This window comes from Ambystoma mexicanum, chromosome 9 (genome assembly GCF_040938575.1).
Source record: "Ambystoma mexicanum isolate Mex_15411 chromosome 9, UKY_AmexF1_1, whole genome shotgun sequence".
Classification (NCBI taxonomy): Eukaryota; Metazoa; Chordata; class Amphibia; order Caudata; family Ambystomatidae; genus Ambystoma; species Ambystoma mexicanum.
In genome coordinates, this window is record NC_090931.1 from 1,466,167,893 (window position 1) to 1,466,187,007 (window position 19,115).

A 19,115-nucleotide genomic window follows, 5' to 3' on the forward strand; every position below is an offset into this window, starting at 1 on the left:
CTGCCCTCACCCTCCTGTGAGTCAAAAAACTGTGGGGTCATCTTTCGACTCCTCTCTCTCCTCCTCTCCTCATGGACCTTGCCAAGAAGGCCCACTTTCAGCTGCACATCCTCAGAGGAATTCATCCTTTCCACACCTTCCCCCAGAAACTCAATGTCTCCAGAGCTCTGGTCCTCGAAAGTCTGGACTACTGCAACATCCTCTTCCTCCCTTTGCCCCCTTCAACTAATCCAGAATAGGACTGCAAGACTGATCCTTGGCCTCAAGCCCAGGGACCGCATCTCTCCAGCCCCAAAATCACTCCACTGGCCCCAGGTTGCTGCGAGGATCACGTTCAATACCCTCTGCAACATCACAACGTTTTCTGGGGCCTGGGACCCCGGAACATCCAAATCTCTCTCCCTAAATGCCTCCTTGCTAGAGCCCTTTGGTCTTCTAGCAGCAACTATGAAGATTAGATGCTTTTCCAAGCAGAGAGTGGGGGTTGGGGGGTGTAGATCTCTCCTCCGCAGGTCCCTCCCCCTGGAATGGCCTCCCTGCCCCTCTCAGACTTGAGACAGATCTCCTTAAGATTCGCAGGACCCTCCTTTACTCTTACTCCTTCCATCTCCCCCTCCCCTGCTAAAGTCCCCCTCTGCCTCTTGACTGCCAGCCTAGTGCCTTCTGATTCCTACAGGGCACCAGGCCCCCTTGACCAGTCTACCCCTGCATTTGGTCTTCCCTGACCCCCATACCCCCCCTAACCTATACTTGCCCTCCAGGCTCCCTCCCCTGCATTAGCCTGGCTGGGCCTGCACCCCTCTTAGGCCTTCCAGCCCCGTCCCCCACACTTAGGATGTGGACCTTCTTTCCCTTGCACTCTCTGCATTCCCCTGGCACTTGTCCACCTGGCCCCCCCTTATAACCCGCCTAACCCATGGGCCCTTTTTCCGCCCTGCCTGGCACTCCCCCTCCCTGCCCTCTCTCCCGCACTTCTGGTTACTGCACTTGCACCATCCGAATGACAAGGTCTAGTCGGACTGTTTGTTTTTTCAGCCCTGTTCCAATCCCCCTCTCCCCCACACTCCTTATGGTGCATGGTAAATACCCAATACATGAATAACCAGCTATCAATGCACAGCCTAAGAACTGAGGCACAGAATCGCAGCGCGTGTTACGATGCAGGATGGGGACTGAGATGTGCAGATTACACAAGGTAACAAAATTCATAAAACAAACCCAAGGGACACATTAGACATGGTCTGAAGATACACAACCTGAGGACTGAGGGACGAGAGCAACAACCAGCTATCAAGGCGCAGCCCTAGTTAGAAAGTAGAGTCAAAGAATGACACCACGTCTCATGAAACTCTAATCTGTGCATGAACGTCTTCAGCCTGCATGCAAACAGCTATACAAATATAAAATCACAGTACAAAGCATGGTGACACATACAGAGGTATGTCAAGATGCACAACTGGAGGAGTGAGGTAGGCAAGAAAACCCTGTTAGCATGTAAAAATAGTTTGCAGCTTATGGTTTGTGAAAGCTGTACACGTTTGCTTTATGCTGCCATCTAGCGGTTTGGTGGAAATCTCACATGACAGAAAATAATTTCTTTGTTTTATAGCTCAAACTGTTGCCAGGGTTCCAAAAAGCATTGGCAAAGCCAATACTCTTTTTCAAAAATTAGAGGGTAATTATTTTTGTTTTTTTGAAAAGCTAGACCCATTGGCTTTGACAATAGTTATTTTTGCCCTTGAGGGACATGCCAAATGCTTCCCCTTGAAGTTGTCAGAACGTCTAGCTCCCAGTTTGCCCTGCAGTTTTACTTGTGCTTGAGAAGCACATATCATGCATGCGCCAGAAATCAATTATGCAGGTCTCACTTGCATAATCACGTGTCAAAGTGTTTTGGATCAGAAATTAAGCAAGTATGTGGGAGCCCCTCTACTGAGAGCAAATATGGGTGAAACCCCATGTTCTATGCATGTTATTTCCACTAGGGAGGGTCTACAACCACGTTTTAGCACACTGCACCCTTCACAGAGGAGAAATGTGCATCTACATATCAGTCTGGTCTCTCCGACTAGGGCAGTCCAGCACTGAAGTGCTAGGCAAATCTCCTCTGAACAAGAGTACCAACAGCAACCCCAGGCACGTGTTTCTGCCTGGTTGGACGACCTCAGTGAGGTGAAGCTGCACCTCTTTAAGGCACAGTGAGCAAGGGGTCCACGTCTGGATTACCCGCGGTCACTTAGGGTGAAACCCGACATTTTACAAATCAGGCAAGGGTGTGGGAGCCCCTCTACTGAGAACGAACATGGGTCAAATACCCTGTTCTACGGAATTTCTTCCTCCCGGGAGGGTCTACAACCACGTTTTTGCTCTCTGCACCCTTCACATAGGAGAAATATTAATTTGCATATCAGTCTGGTCCCACCCACGGTGGCAGTTCAGCACCAAAATGCTCTGCAATTCTCCTCTGAACAAAAGTACCAACAGGAACCCAGACACGTGTTTTGGCCTGGTTGGGTGGGGTCCCTCAGTGAGGTGAAGCCGAGCCTCTCGGTAGAGCCCCCCCCAGGCCTTTTTGTATATTTTTAGGAATGTGGGGTTTTAACCTAAGTTACACAGGGTAAGCCAGACATGGAGCTTTTACTCACTGTGCTTGTAATGGCACAGCACCTCACTGATGAGGCCCAATAAGGCTGTGGTGGCAGTACATAGACGTCTATCGCGTTTTTCAGTTTTCTTGTGTGCACTTTTACTGCATGATGCCATTTAGAGTATGATACACCTGAAATTGGCTGTTCTACGCATGTTCGGTCGTGTCCTTCGGCCTTCTTCCTGGCCAACAAGTCAGGAAATGCATTATCAAGTAATCCCTTTCCTGGGCAAAACCGAGTTTCCGGCCCAAAGTGGAGATGTAGCATGTGGCTAGCTGTGGGGCCTGCGACCGTCTAGTCCAAATCCACACTCTGACCAAGGATATATCTGCTGCTGGGCAGATGTGGGCAGGAGGCTGTCCATGACTGGATAGCCCTTTGCCAATTTGAGTAGTGCAGATCCTTTCCTTTGGTGAGTTGGGGGGCGACCCCGTCTCGAATTGAAGATAGGACAAGGAATATAGAAGGAGGACCAGCAGCCGTTTTCAGATTGTCATTTGGAGCCAAGCCCTACGCAGCCCACTGAACACCCGAAAACAATGTTGACATCCAGCATTGCCTCAACCAAGTCCAGGTGAAGTCCCGTTCGATCCTCTGAAGCTCTTGTCGTTCTTCGAGCCTTCAGCTGGGGGGCCCGACCAGTCCCGACCGCTTGAAGATCCTGCCCCTTCAAGCCTTCAGAAGTGGTCCTGAACCATCCTGTGCACTGACCAGCTAGCTACAGCCAGGTGTCATGCACACAGTATCTATGGCTCATATAAAGGATACAGGTCTATGAACACTTAAAGGATACAAGGGATGAGGATATTCTCGGATCCTTACCTAAACAGTAACGGCTTGAGAGTAGTGAATTCAATTTAGACCTTCCAAATGATGTCACTCTCTGACTGGAACTCACAGCCAGAGAGAGGAATCCCTGGAAAGGGCGTGGAGCAACAATTATACACCAACCTGTGAGAAAATAAAATATAATGTGTATGTGTAACGCTATTGAATCCTTTACCTATTCAGAAGTTCAACACCACTAACCTGTTGACGTGGAAAGAAAATGACCAGTTCCGCCAGAAACTCCAAGCAATCCAGGAAGAACGACGACAAGGAGGGAAAGTTCGTATGGGATCTAAACACGAACGGCACGAGGGTCGCACTAGATATCGGGTTGGTGCACCCCAGGATAGCGTCTACCAGTCTTGTGCACTTGTGAAGACAACAAATGTGAGTTTGACGGAAGATAATCCTTGTCCTTGATATTAGGAGTGGTACTGAACAATAGACATCCAGAACAGAATATAAACCAGCCTAAACCTATAAGCATAACTTATAATTGAAAGTCTTTAAACAATAAAGAATAGACGGACATCTGGTTAATTTACTTTGGTGTTCCAGTATAAGAAAATAATGCGTGGTTAATGCGGGACCCGTCATGCAGTTCTCAAACTGAATCCAGCTGGGAACCACGCGAGCCTCCGAACAAGTACAGGAAAGCCAATGTGAATTGGAGACACGTGCAGCTACAAACGTCCAGAAAACCACTGCGTTTATAAAAAATACTAACGGCTACAATTGAAATCCAGGAAAAACGCAGTGTGTAAGAGAGACGCGTGGCTATAATGAAGTCCAGGAAAACCGCAGTGTGTGAGAGCCACACGCGCAGCTCCAAATGTATCCAAAAGCCGCCGCGTATAAAAGACACACAGAGCTACAAATGGCTGCAAAGTCAGCAGCTGTTGCACGCAAATCCTGATGAGATTCCTGCTGCCGGTATTTTCCTTGAGTGAAGGCAGCAAGAAGGAATCATGCGGGTGGAATACACAATGCAGCAATGAATGCAAAAGTATGCAAGGACGCAGATAACAGAAGTATTAGCCTCAAGAAACACGATCAGAAGCAGCGAGCGTAGCCATACACGCTGCTAATAAACGTAACTGAGTAATCACGTGAAGGAAATCTAATCACGTGACTAACAGCGTGCATAGTGTAAATGCGGTTTTCCTGGTAAAACATCAAACAGTCTCCACTTAGAATAGAATGGCTTGGTTGTCTTGTAAGCGAAACGTCTCCCATGAGAATAAGGAGACTTAAGAACGGGAGCAGTCAGACTGCCAGGCATGACACCAGGACATTATCGGTTCATCAGTCCCAATCTTGAGTTTCTGCTTAGAACTTCGTAGGGTGCCAGCTTGTGGAATAAGAAAAGTCCTGTAGCTGTTGCTCTCCACCATGCAGATCTGCCTTTTTGGTATAGTTTATTTGTCTTCACCACGTGGGTTGTGTAAGGAAGGCATGCTATCGAAGACAGACATGTATTTGATTATTTATAATGGCGCTCCTTCCCCATTTGTATGGCCTCAATGCGATTTGTGGTTGGAACGCCCTCAGTAACCGCAGTTAATGTGGTGAGGGTTCTAAGAGTTTTGCCGGCTTAGGACTTGGGTGGCTGGCTAGGCTCCGCTAAGCAGCCCAAAGGTCAGGCACGCGGGTGGGTGCTGTTGGAGGTTTGGGATAGAGTGCTATTGTTTAAGATTCGATGTGTGCCCAGCTATATCGAATTTCTTTCATTGGTAGTCGCTGTTTGCTAGTAGCAGAGGTGTTGAGGTACATCAGGTTTTTGTGTGGACTGTTATGTGCGCTGCTAGACCAGAATGGCATAGCCATAGCTGCATTCTAAAGTGCATGGATGTTTAGACGTGGTGAAAGGTATACGTACTGTATGCTTTAATGTAGTTCGGGTGCAAGTCTAACCACACCTGGATTTGAGACTTACAGGTGGTGGGGGAGAGGCCTATGCTTCACAAAGTGGCAGATCTAAACAAACCTAGATTTGTGATTACAGTTCAAAGGTGACCACAGTTCAAGGGTGTTTATTGAACTTTCACAAGGGGGTGAAAAACTCCCATCTAAACCTAAATCTACAGATGGGAGCAAGCTACGACCATCAAATAATAATGCAGTCCTAGTGGAGTCTTGTCAAAAGAAAAGGGCCTATACTAAAAAAACCTTTTGCCAATCCTTACTGCTACTTTACAAACAGAGACGGGCAATGTTCATGAAAAAGAAAGAAGTGTTCACAAAATGAGAAGTCCGGATGTTCAGACCGTTGGCCTCCCTTCCCCACATTTTCAGTACGGGGCAAGGTGGTTTACTTGAATCAAGCACACACTCTGGCTTTCTGGACATGTGGACACTGTTGCAATTGCAGCATCAGGGCCTTCCGCCCCTAAGCCTCTTTTCTCATCAAAGTCTCTTGCCTCAGAGGGCCTGATGTTCAAAACAAAAACAAATAGTAAGTTATTTTCTTCTTACAAGTATGTGATTCGGGTGCCTCACCCCAGATCCCCTCAGCCAGTCTCGGACCAATTGCAGTTCACTTTACACTTTAGCTTGGCGCGTGGCAGGACTACTTCGATACAGGACCCCTTTGATACAAAGTTCCTTTTTTACAATGCAGTTGCCATTCAGTTATATACCTAACAGAGACCTTAGAATGAGCACCCACGTGGCGCCAGACCACTCTATACACGGTATCTGGTTTGGCTTTTTCCAGTACATTCACACCTTTAGTTGCCACTTGTTCGCGCCTCTCAACGCATGCGCTTCAAACACTGTTCTTTAGCGGATTTCTTTGTACATTGTTGGCGCTTGCAGCCTTGGTTCAAACACAAGCTGATTTTGTATCGGGTTCTCCGACTCATGGCTGTGCTGCTTCTACTTGCGCGACTTTCCTGCAGGAGCCAAGGACAGTACCACAGCGGCAATCGCTCCCCCCAGCCTGGCTTATCGACATGAGAGCGTCTCCGGATACTTTTGATGCACATCGTAGGCTTGTTCAGTTTCAGTTCCCAGTGATAGGCTTACATTTTCCAAGGCTCGTAGAAGTAACGGTTTCTAGAGTTCAAGGGTACTTCCCTCCTTGCAACCCTCTCCGGTCTCCCCACCTTTCTCCTCGGGTTAAATCACCACCTTGGAACTGCTACTTCCTTGTCTGCTTTTCATCGCTCCCAGTGTGCTTTCGTGCTCTGCCTTTTATCCGTGTGGGGAAGTGTGATATGGGAGTCAGGTGGGTGTAATGATTAGTCATTGTATGACCTTGCCTGACCAGGGTGTTGGGACATGTCAAGTATACGGCTCTGGTGCAAGTCAGATATCGCTCACGATGAACTGTCTGTGAGAAAGTGTTAGTTGTGAAGGGAGGGAATGGGGGATGGGGGTTGAGCTTCCAGGTATTCTACCTGGTAGGATGGGGAAAAGGTGTTATAGGAAAGGGGATACTGCGTCTCTGTAACGCTCACCTGATTCCCACGGAGGCGCGGGTCTAGGAAGCTGTCTGTGACTCGAAAAGTGATGTGCAGGACTCGATTGGCTTCTGGGGTCGAACCTCTTCGCACTGTGTGTCGGACTCGAAGAGTGAGGTTTCTGCAGGTGAAAGAATATGGGGGTTAATGGTCTGGGTTGTTGAATGTCCCTCTCTCTCTTCCCAGCTTTTTCGTAGAGCCCCCAGGTCAACGTGCTCACCTTATATAGGTGAATGCTGGGCTCTCCATCTGCGTCTGGTGCAGGGTGCCGTTGCCAGTTCCTTCACTGGTGAAACACAGGCCTCTTGAATTCAGAGGATGGTTACCTTTGTTATCTGCACGAGCGGTGAGTTTCTGGACACCTTTTGTCTTTATAGTCTTTACATGCGTGGCATGTTTATATGCAGACTCTGTATAATGCTTTTCCCTTATGTATTGCAGGGCTCTTGAGATGAAAGATGAAGTGAAGCGCCTGGAAGTTCGTAAGTATGGCAAGTGCTCTAACTGTCTCTTTCCTTGCAGCTTAGTTCATGTTAAAGAGACGCCGGAGTATTCGCAGGCGTTTTATTGCGACGAGCGTGATGGACGTAAGTAAATACCTGCTTAATGTCTTTTCTTTTGCCTTTCAGATGTTGGGTTGCAGGGCCGGAGTCCGCGGAATGCCAGTAAGTCGTTACCGATACTTTGTCTTCACAGGCGACGATGCAGAACGAAGAAATCCGGAATTCACAGCGTGCCGGTAAGTATGGCAATGCTTTTGTTTTTGCAGGTGAAGATGCGGCGTGAAGAAACGGCCGCAGCCGATGGATCAGGTAAGTAAGCACTGCGTGTAAAGTTCGCGTTGCTAACCTGTTGTTTCTGTTCTTTGCAGGTGCTGATGATGTCTGGATACTGAAATGGTAAGTAGGATTCTTGCAGGTCCAGGATCGGAAGAAGAAAGGCCGGAGCAGACTCGGTGAGCGTTCTGCTGCAGATGCAGAATAACGCGAAGCACGCTTTATCTATCGGGTGTGGTTTAAATAGCCTTGGAGTGATGAGGCGTCTTCATCCACGGCCCCGCCTAGGTAAGAAAAGAGTTCCAGTTTCCAGAAGAGTTCCAGTGCTGTATCCAGGGAGTGGAGCTGCCCCACCCAGGTAAGAAAGTAGTTCCTGTTCTCAGATGGCTTCTAAGTGGCTGGTAAGTAAGCAGCATGGTCTGCTGCAGGTAAGTCCACCCAAGCAACTTCACACCTATTATGAGCCCGGCGCTTCCAGTGCCGGGACCAATGGTTTTGATGAGCCTGGTGCCACCGGCGCCAGGACAAGGTCCAAAAGGTCCCAGTGGGGACCGGCTGGTGCTTAGGATTAGGGTTAGGGGCCTGCTTCCAAGGACGTTGGGCTGGTCCTGGCTCCTTGGAAGCAGTGATCATGACAGTCTCACCCTTCGGTGTCCCACTTCCACTCCCCGAAGACCCCTCATCCAGGTGATCCTCCCGCACTAGTCCACACCCAGGAACTGGATCCAAAGGCGATGTTCCCGGGGGACTAGCAGGTGAGACACCTTCATGTTTCTCACAGTTGCCTGCCACCACCCGAGTGCAGTGTTCTTTGCTGCTGTCTACATCCATTATATCCTGGATGTCTCCTGTCATTGTTGAAACATGCTTCTCTGGGCGTTTGAGTCACGCAGCTCCTAAGCATCAGGAAATGTCTCATCATAGCTCAGAACCACCTCCTAGTCGGACTGAATTCCAAAAATGACCACTGACTCGTGGCCCCTGCAACCCCTGCAATGGAACCGTTAGGCAAGATTGTGTGCAGTATCCTTTGGAAGACTACAGCAACCTTGACCTCCTGGCAATAGGGAATCCAACCTTTGGTGTTGGGTCTGTACTACACAGGTTGGCAGTGTGGTTGAGCAGCGAGGCTTATCTCAAGAGGGGTCAATGTGAGGAGTAGGATTGTAATACAGAGTTTCACAGTGACAGTTAAAAAAAACATTTATACCCAAGGTTTCTTTATTAAACAATTATTAATTTAACAGTCCATTATATAAGCCTTCTTCAGAACTGAGCAAAACATGTAGACTTCAAGTACACTTCAAAACACACTTTCTCTGAATCAGACGATACCCATTGGGGATGGCACACAGACACTTCCTACACTCTCAGGTGACTTAAATAGCTAGGACACTGGACATTGATCTATCACTGGTACATTTAGAGCAATATGGAGTTTAGTATAAAGGATTAGATATGGGAATAAAACAAAGGTTATAATTCATAAACTGGTAAGTACTAAAACCCTCCAATGCAAAGTAAATTAACCCTTTCCTGGGGGAAAGGCAAAAGCACAAAGTTAGAGGTAGACAAGTCTCTCAGGGAATCAGGACAGTCAATGTTAGTTGAACAAAGTTTAGGGAAGACGAAGATCTTCTTTGCAGGCGAGTAAAAGTTTTGCACAATGTTTTTAGAAACGTTTGTAGAAATAAGATACACTTTAAGAGCCACAAGCTGGGCGGCTTGTGAGTGACAAAGCTGCAAGCAACTCTGCAAAGGTAGCCATGACAATTCTCAAATGAGAACAAGTAAGGCTAAACAACAAGAGGCAAGTCCTGTTAGGTTTACAGTACCTTTGGTTCGAAGAAATGGTTCCAGCTGGCTTCTGTTCCTGTGCCTCAGTCATGGGGACAAGTGGGAAGATTTCTGGGGACTCCTGCACCACAATGGGAAGGTCGGCGGCAGCAAAGGTCAAACTTCAATTCAGCGGCACTTTGCGGTTTCAGCTCCTTGCGTCTATAGCAAATAGCAACACTGCGGTTCTCGGATACCACTTCAGACTTTCCTCATATCTGGGGTCCAGCACTCTGTTGAGGTGGCTCAGGCTTGGTCAGTCCTGCTTCAGCGAAGTCCGGGGGACCTTCTTTGCGCTCGGGTCTGACTTAAAATTGATGCAATCGATCTGGTGTTCCTCTCCCTGGAACTTCAGTTCCAGCAGCAGCAGCGGAAGTACAGCCAGCTTTGAGAGGTTGTCCAGGCGAGTTCACTTTGGGGTTGATTGGTCCCACCAACCCAGGGAGCGAAGTCTTCCTTGCAGGGCTTCTCTAGTCAAAACTAATGTGGAGCTTCAGCACAGCAGCAGGGCTTCACCGGGCAAACCAACGGTCCAGGAGTTGCAGCAGGCGTCTCTTCCAAGTTCTTCTTCCGATTCCTTCGTCCAGTGGTTGACTCTGCCTTCCAGGCTAAAAAGCCTCGCCTTTCATGCAGGTTTCTCCCATTCATTCCAGCCCAGCTGTCAATCACACAGCAGGGTGGCTGTCCTCCAAGGACAGCCAGCCAGCCAATCATTCATGTAACCAATGGGATTAAGCAAAGGGAGTTTTGGGCACCTCCCTCCCTTCCTGCCCCTGCCAGACATACTGGAGCCAGAGGCGGTCTTCATTTGTGAATCCCGCCAAAGGCAAACCAAACAAAGGGACCGAACTTGGTTTGGCGCGCAGAGTAAATCTCAAGAAGGACCTTCAACCAGAAATGGCGAAAAAAGAAGACTGGGCCATTTTGACAAAATGGGCACCCATGGGTGCCTTACTGCAGCTGCGAACGCAGCCTGTGGTAAAAACACACAATGGAAGTAATGTGGTAAAAACACACAATGGAAGTAAAAAGTAAACCACTGCCACCAGCCATTAATTGTAGAAAGGTTAAAATAAAAATGTTACATGAGAAACTAGACAAAGGGGATACTAAGTAAGCCCTCCAGCACCCTATGGTAAGAGCATGTGTGCTGGGTCTAGAAAGTTACAAAATGTAAGTAAAGTCAATTTAACTTCACTGCTCTTGGAAACAGCAGTTTTACCAAGAGATGGTATTTAAACCTTTGGGAAATCTAAGAGACGTCCCTGTGCCACTGCACTGAAGGTGCTGTGCGTCACAATGTAAAGATGATGCCTATGGAGTTTGTCAGACTCCAAAGTCAAAAGAAACACAGAGTCCAAATCACAGAAAAATACATGAGAGACTGGGAAAAAGGTCTCACTCTCTCCAGGTTAGAAATGAAAAGGTCCTAAAGTCCAGCAAAAGAGCTGGGGGTCTCTAAGGTAGAAGGGAATCGGCACATTTCTGAGAATTCTCCCCAACAGGAACTAACAAAGTAAATGGGCGCAGCAAATCTAGCAACACTAGGGGTGGTTTCTAGTGAAATTGGATAAAGGGGCAAGCTTGGATAACTGTTTCCACCCCTCCAGCCATTAGAATGTATGGGTGTAAAGTCTTCACTCTACCTCTCCCTTGCCTGGTCCCGATCAGCTGAGTTCTGGCCAAGGAACGCAGCCTTGGTCCTCCCCTAGAGTGGTAGGATTAGGACAGGACACCTAACCTTTGGAATTTATTACCTACCTGTTGGTTTTGCCAATACTTGTTCTTCACTTTATGTTGGCACATGGCCAACTCACCTTAGGAGAGAAAAACCTCTTAACCGTTAGATGCCTTACTTTATAATACTGGGTAATTGGTTTCCATTGCTTTTACATTGGTTTCTTTACATTTCATTTGCTTTTGTAATGCTAACTGGATTTCGCTTGCTAGTCTTTAATTAATAGTACTACTTACCTGTTTTTTTCATTTCTTAGAGTGGGTTCAGGCCCAACAAATAGTGTAATTTTACTGTCCAATTTGATTTATTTGGGTGGTGGGTGTGTGTGGTGTGTGGTGTGAGCACACACTGTACCATTACACCATCCCCAGATCTCCTGCATTCTAAGCCTTACTGCCCAGCTACACTACCTTTGATTGAATTTGGCTAGACCGAATAGGGTGAGGGTTCTCAGAACCCTACCTCAGAACTGGCTCTGAAAATCCATATCAAAGTTAGGAAAAGCTTTACTTAAATCTTTTTAAAAAATCATCTCCATCCCTGAACATACTCCAACTGAACTGCCAAGAACTTTATAGACAGCATTACATAGTGTTGCCAATTTTACACATTTTCTTACAACATTTTACTTTCTTTTAACTGCAGTGCATTTTCCCTTGACCATATCTATATAAAGATTTTCTTTTTCTAAAGATATATTGTTTGTAAATCTTTTTGAGTGTATATTAAAGTGGTGTCTGTACCTTTAAACTGCCCTGCTCCCCTCCTGAGAGCTAGGCCTAGGCTCCTCTGCCACAGTACCCCTGGGAGACACTGGTGTACTCAAAACATAGCTTGTGACCCAAGTCGCCTTCAGCTTCGCCCTGGAAACAGTGCTTAAGGAAAATCCCCATTACAGATGCAGAGCCTGAATGCTGAGACACACATTAGAACCTGCATTAGGATACACAGCTAGAGGACTGGAACACAAATTAGAAAAGAGTATTGGGATATGCTGCTGCACCGCTGTGAGTAGTGTTGGGAAGACATGCTATCTCAAGTATGACACCGACACAATGGATACACTTTTTAAAACCTTTATTGAAAATGTTGGAAGTGGAGAAACTGCAACTTTGCCCTATAGCTAAAATGGGATTAGTCTCAACCATCAGACGATAAACAAAACAGTCCTAGTGAAGTCCGTCAAATCAAAATGGCCTATGTTAACAAACCCGAATGCCTGTCCTCTCTCATACAAAAAGTGAAAAGAGGATAAGTGTAAGTAAAGGAAAAATCAGTGTTCAAAAAGAATAAACCAGCTCTCCTCCTCACGTTATACCTCACAGAGTAAGGCTGTTCCGTAGGCAGGAAGACACACACTGGCTCGGTTTCCAACACTATAAACAGTTCCAAAACGTGGATCGTGGCCAGTCTGGCATTCCACGTTAAAGTCTCTTTTCTTGGCTTTCACAAATAGTACTTCTACACGAAGTTCAAAGGTCGCCCTCCGCCGGGCTCCGACCTTTCAACACACAGTTCACATAGGTCCCCCTCTGTCGGGCTCAGACCTCTCACGTCAAAGTTCAACACAAGCTTAGAAGGGGGCTGCCTTCCCCAAGCTTATACTTCGGGTCTCCCTCTGTCAGGCTCAGACTTCTAGACATCGAAGACTTTCGAATGTGTGTGGCTTTCTTTGCAGACCACTGCAGGACCACTTTCACTCAAAGTTCACATTTACTCTTGCTTGAAACAATGTACCTGTCACAGAGACTTTCGAGTGGGCTACTTCCTTTCGCCGAACCACTCCGTTACTTAGTATCCCAGATCTCGCGGCTGTCCTGGTTCCAAAAGTTGGCTCACAGGTCTGCTTTTCTTCGCGTCTCAGACACATGCGTGCAGCCTTCACTTGCAATAGAATGTTGCTGCTTCATCCCCTTTAACACACACCAGTCTTCAGGTTGCTTTCCAAATCACTGACTGTGTGCGTCTCCTCCTTCCTTTTGCTCTTTCTAATTTACGAGTCAAGGCTAGTACCACAGACTTGGCCTTGCCGCCCCATCTCTGCAGTTCACCCAGGAAGGTCGCTGGCATTCTTGAAACACAATGCAATCTTCACTTGTGGGATCTGGCCTTCTCCATGTGGCCTGTCAGAGGCAACAACCTCCAGTAGGGAACTCTTGGGGTTTTCAGCCCGCTGCTCTCGTCCCTTGGTCCGTTGCTCTTCTCAAATAGGTGTGCCTTTGTCCCGGAGGTTCTGCTCGTACTCGTGTTCCACCTTGCTCAGAGTGTGTTGTCAGTTGTTGCCCTTTATAATAGTAAAGTGCCTGACTCGATTAAGGGGACATGTCCAATACGGTGTGAGAGAGTTTGTCTGGTTGCTCTCAGTCACCGTCTTGCTCGGCCCAGTGTTTGTGTAAAAAGTGGGTGGGGGGGTTGGGACTTCAGAAGATCCTAAAAAATTGGATGGATCACATAAACAAAAGAGGGGGGGAATACCTGAAGACCCCTCGCCCAGGTGATCCTCCCGCACTGGTCCACTCCCAGGGTTTGGATCCAAAGGCAATGGCCATGCCCTAACCACCTGAGGGATCCCCGGGGACTAGTGGGGGAGACACCCTGTGGTTTCTCACAGTAGGGAGGTTTCCTAGCAGAGACTAGGTTGATATATGTCAATTTCCTTAAACAGTATTAAGAAGTGTGAAGAGTTAGAGGGTCTCATCCCAGTTAACTACCATAAAAATGTCCCTCCCATACCAAAAACAAGAGGACGCATACGAGTTTCCAGGGGTAGACCGGAATCCAACTCCCTATGGGTACATGTACTTCTGTAATGTGAAGCCAATTAGAAGTACTGTGAAGATGAAGCCATGCATGGGGTAAAAAAGAGCCAAATATTCAAAACAGGGCTCTAGTCCGGTTTCTATCTCCGATGATAAGGCCGGCAATAAAAGAGAAGAGGTACTACTAAAAGGGGTGGTGTGTGGTTGGAGAAGCAGTAGTCGGAGAGGCAGAGGTGGTGGAATGAAGGAAAACGAGAAGCACATAATTAAAGAAAAAAGAGATTTGGAAGATCCCGCCAGGGCACAGAATAATATGCCCTAAGCGAGGGTCGCCGGACGGAGACAACATTCTGGAGGAGAACCTCTGTGGGAGAAGGCCATCGGTACCAGACTGCACCAGGAGTTGCCCTCTGCCGTACAATCTGGGCAGAGACACGTCTGGCAGTACCAACATCAAGACAGTGTCGCTGTACAAAGGGAGCACTGGATACCGGTAGTGCCCCAGGACCCTTATGTAAGAACAGGCTGGGTTCAGAGGAACGAGAGAAATGCAGGAACTGCAAACGTAAAACTAAAGATATATGGAAACATCTCAGAACTACAGACAAAGCTCTGAACTTAGAACTCGATTCTGTGATCGGTGGACTATCATAGACTGCATTTTTTCTTCACAAATATGCTCTTCCTGCAGCCTTCTGTTCCTTTGAAAGACCCCCAGAATTTCGCAGTATTCCAGACATTTGTCCCTGGGGACTCAATGACATTCTTATTGCAATTCAAAAACTAAAAGGCTCAAAATGCACAGGTCCTGATGGCTTGCCCCCTTGTGTTATCAAAGATGATCCACGCTTTTGGGCAAATATTCTTTTAGAGATATTTCAATCAATCTTCAGAACTAAACTGATTCCCTTGTCCTGGCTTACCTCCATTGTTATTCCTTTGCACAAAAAAGGTCCAATCAACAACCCCAATAACTTCAGACCCATAGCTTTAATAGATGTTGCAGCTAAAACATTTGCTGCCTTGATTCTACAAGAGGTAGAAATTGTAATTCGTAACATCGAGTGCCTAAGCAAAGCACAAGTAGGTTTTCATAAAGCTATGGGTACTTCCCTTAATGCATGTATTTTAGCACATCTGATAGCCTCTGCTAATCTGCTGGACAAAGGCCCAATTTCTGTAGCATCCCTAGATCTGAAAGCCGCTTTTGATAGCGTAATCAGAGGAATCTTGTGGCAGGAAATGCTTAATGCTAATTTTCCACCTCATCTGGTTACACTTATTGCCATGCTTCACCATAATACAAACTTTAAAGTACGGATTAACTGTGAAGGTACTCTCACTGAAGCGATTCCAAGTTGGAGAGGAGCAAAACAAGGCTGTAACCTGGCAGCCATATAGTTTAATCTTTATATGGCTGACCTTGACAACATCTGGAATAGAGAGAAATCTTTTGCAGCACAATTGGGAACGTTTAAGCGTTCATGCCTAGCCTATGCAGACGCTGTTCTCCTCTTTGATATAAAACAATCAGGACTACAAACTAAACTGGAGAGCTTTTTATTTTATTCAAAGACAAATAACCTCACGGTTAATCCTCAAAAATCAAATATAATCACATTTTCCAATCGCAAAAAAGTACAACACTTCACATGGTTCATCGACGCCATGCAGATAAATAATGCTCAAAATCTATATTACCTGGGCTTTAATCTCTCAAATAATATCTCATTCAAAAGAGTCAAGGAATTGCTCATGGAAAAACCTTTACCCTTAAAATGCAAATGAAATTAATTTTTCATAAATTTTGCAGCTTTTCTCACTCCTCTATTTGAATTCTACGGTAAAAAAGTTGAAGCTATTCTTTATGGAGTGGAGCTGTGTTTATGTGATCTGGGACAACTATTTGATCGCCTGCAGGGCATCATATAGAAACATACCTTAAGACTCCCTTCATCTCTCCCAAATGCAGTCTCACAAACTTCTCTAAAATGCTCTTTCCACCAAAGAATTCTATCTATATAGAATTCTCTAAAATGCTATTGAATAATCTTCACTCATATACCTCATTTTCTGAGTATGTAAAATTCACCCATTCTCAAACATTGCGGTTGTCATATTTGACTCTAGGTCCATGTAAAGAGGTTCGGAAGACATATGTTGTTTAGACTTGATCTTATCCATACAAAAATGTGAACTAAGCACTGGGTTAAGAAAGATGATCCCCCCTCTGATGATTCCTGCAGATTCTGCAATGAGACACAAGAATCATTAAAACATGTGTTTCTTTATTGGTCCCACTTTGAAAACACTGTCAATATGATGAAAGAATTTGCATAAGCAACCACAATTTCCGCAAGAAACTATATATGGTTGAACTGCATGTGGGGATCTAATAACACAACAATCCTCGCTACTGTACGGTAAGTAAATTTCATAGTAACTGAGATGGAAGCTACCACATTGTAAAGTCTGAAACACGCACATGTGATGGAACATGTTTCTTAAAGTCATTGTATAATTGAACTTTGAAAGAAGATATCATGTTAGTATGTATTTCTTTAGCTGTATAAAATGTGTTATATGTAAGAATGTATGTTTATTTTATTGTATACTTTATTGTTTTATAATGTCCGTCAAAATAATGAAAGGAATGCATTAATTTGCTTTTATTTGTAAAGGTGCTTTTGCACTCAAAAAAACTTTTATTTTTTATTTTTATTAAAAAATAGGCTGGGTTCAGAGGGACGAGAGAAATACAGGAACTCGTTGGAGCAAGTTATGGTGAAGGAAGAAATCTAGCAGATGCAAGTGAGAGACAGTTGTCCAAGGGGAAACCCTGAAACCTGGAAAACAGGCGCTTTCTCGAGTGGTCCAGGTGGCGACGAGACGCAGAATGGATGGAACACCCACTGGGCCAACCGTTCCTGCAAACAGGTAACAGACTAATCGGGCCGCCGCAGTGAAATTGTTGGGGTCCCGCAGAGCGGTCAGGCTGTAGAAAAACCACCGAGAAGTAACCCGGGGTGCAGAGCTGGGATAGCAGGTACCAGTAAGGAAGGGGGGGGGGGGTGAAGGGGAGGCACAGAGTGTCCTGAAGTGCCTAAATCACCAATCCGGTGCCCAAACCAATACACAAATAATCAGGCCGCCAGTTACAAACTGGGCAAGAATTTTAGGCTGTTCACACTGCAAGCCCGCTCCCCCTAGTCCCAGTGAAAGTAAAAGTAGACAAAGCTAGCAGGGTTGGACACGCTAAGAGAACAGGTCGGCCACAAAGGTAGAATACAGAAGGATATTCTATTGTTTATGTAGAACAAGGCCGTTGGATAATTCCAGACAGTAAGGAATTTGTGCTTATAAGAAGATCCGTGCAAAAGACCAGGGAAGGGATTGTTGCACTGGCATTGGAAGTCCAGAGAAGAACAAGTTACTTACCAACTGGTAACGTTCTTTCGACTAGATGTTCATCCAACATATTCCACATCTTTGACATGTAATGTCCACAGCTGTGCACTTCGGACACTTTTTCGGCAGAGGGCGTCCTGTGTCAATGACATCGGGTCGATGTCCCTCGAAGGGCTCCGTCGAGGGCGACGTCGCCGGATGTTATAAATAGGACTCAAGGCGCCGTAGCCTCAGTTTATGTTTTTCCCCCAAAACTTGTGGCACCAATCCAATGCCTGCTTGCCTGCTTGACTGCACATAACCTTGCGGAAACGTAAGCTGAAATCGCATAGGAAATTCTCCAGAGGGGCAGGCTGGGAGGGTGATGTGGAATACGTTGGAGGAACATCCAGTCGAAAGAACGTTACCAGTTGGTAAGTAACTTGTTCTTCGAATGCATTGTGTCCTCCAACGTGTTCCACATCTTTGGTAAGTAACTTGTTCTTCGAATGGATTGTGTCCTCCAATGTATTCCACATCTTTGACAGACTCTCAAAGCAGTACCAGAAAATGGAGGAGGGAAAAGAATTGAGTACCCAATCAGATGGCAGAATAAAGAACCGCCTTACCAATGGCCATATCCTGACCATGGATCGTATCCAGGGAATGTTTAACAAAGGTGCGGCTAGAAGCCCATGTGGCTACATCACAAATATTCCCAATAGGAACTCCCTGTTGGAGGGCTGTGGAAGTAGCCATGCCCCTAATGGAATGAGCTCTCAACCCTTCAGGAGGGGCCTTACCCGCCAATCGGCAACACTCGGTAATGGTGAGAATAATCCACCTGGACAGGGTCTGTTTGGTAACAGCCTGGCCCAATCGCTGTCCAGCATATCCCACAAAGAGTTCATCGTCCACTCTGACCCTGGACATCCTAGAGATATTAAAGCTCAGAGCTCTCCTAGGGTCCAACCTATGGAGTCGCTCCTCTTCCTTACCAGGATGAGGAGGGGGATAAAATGAGAAGAACCACTTTCTGGCTCAAATGAAATTCAGATTCTACCTTAGGTAGAAAGGAAGGGCGTACCCTTAGTACAACCCTGTCCTTGTGGAACACAGTAACGGCGGCTTAGAGGAAAGTGCCTGCAATTCACTCACTCTGCGAGCGGAAGTCACCGCAACCAAGAACACGGTCTTGAAGGACAATAATCTCAAGGGACAAGAGTGCAAAGGTTCAAACGGAGCACCCATCAGAAATTTCAAAACCAAATTCAAATCCCAAATCAGCACCTGGAAAGGGGACGGCAGGACCACATTAGTCAGCCCTTTGAGAAATCAAAGGAATCAAAGTAAGAGCATTCTGTAGACGACGCTTAAATATAGACAGCGCCGCCAGGTAACCTTTAATGGTATCTACTTGAAGGCCCCTGTGGGCCAAAGAAAGTAAGAAAGACAAAACCATAGGAATGGAACACTGAAAAGGATCAACATTTTGTCCTCTGCACCAGTCGCAAAACTTACGGCAACGGTACAGGGATTTATTTGGCGGCCTCCTGGCCGAAAGCAACACCTCCATCACATCATCCGGGAGGTCCCAATCCTTATACCTCAACCTTTCAGATACCAAGCATGAAGGTTAAGAGTACTGACCTCTGGATGGAGAACCTGATCCCCCTCTC

The 19,115-nt window shown here is 46.4% G+C and overlaps 1 protein-coding gene across 3 annotated transcripts in view; it reads right to left on the reverse strand.

Moving 5' to 3' along the window:
- Nucleotides 1–19,115, reverse strand: part of STK16 (serine/threonine kinase 16) — a 250,437-nt gene that overhangs the window by 16,551 nt on the left and 214,771 nt on the right. The gene's annotated exons all lie outside the window — the stretch shown is intronic.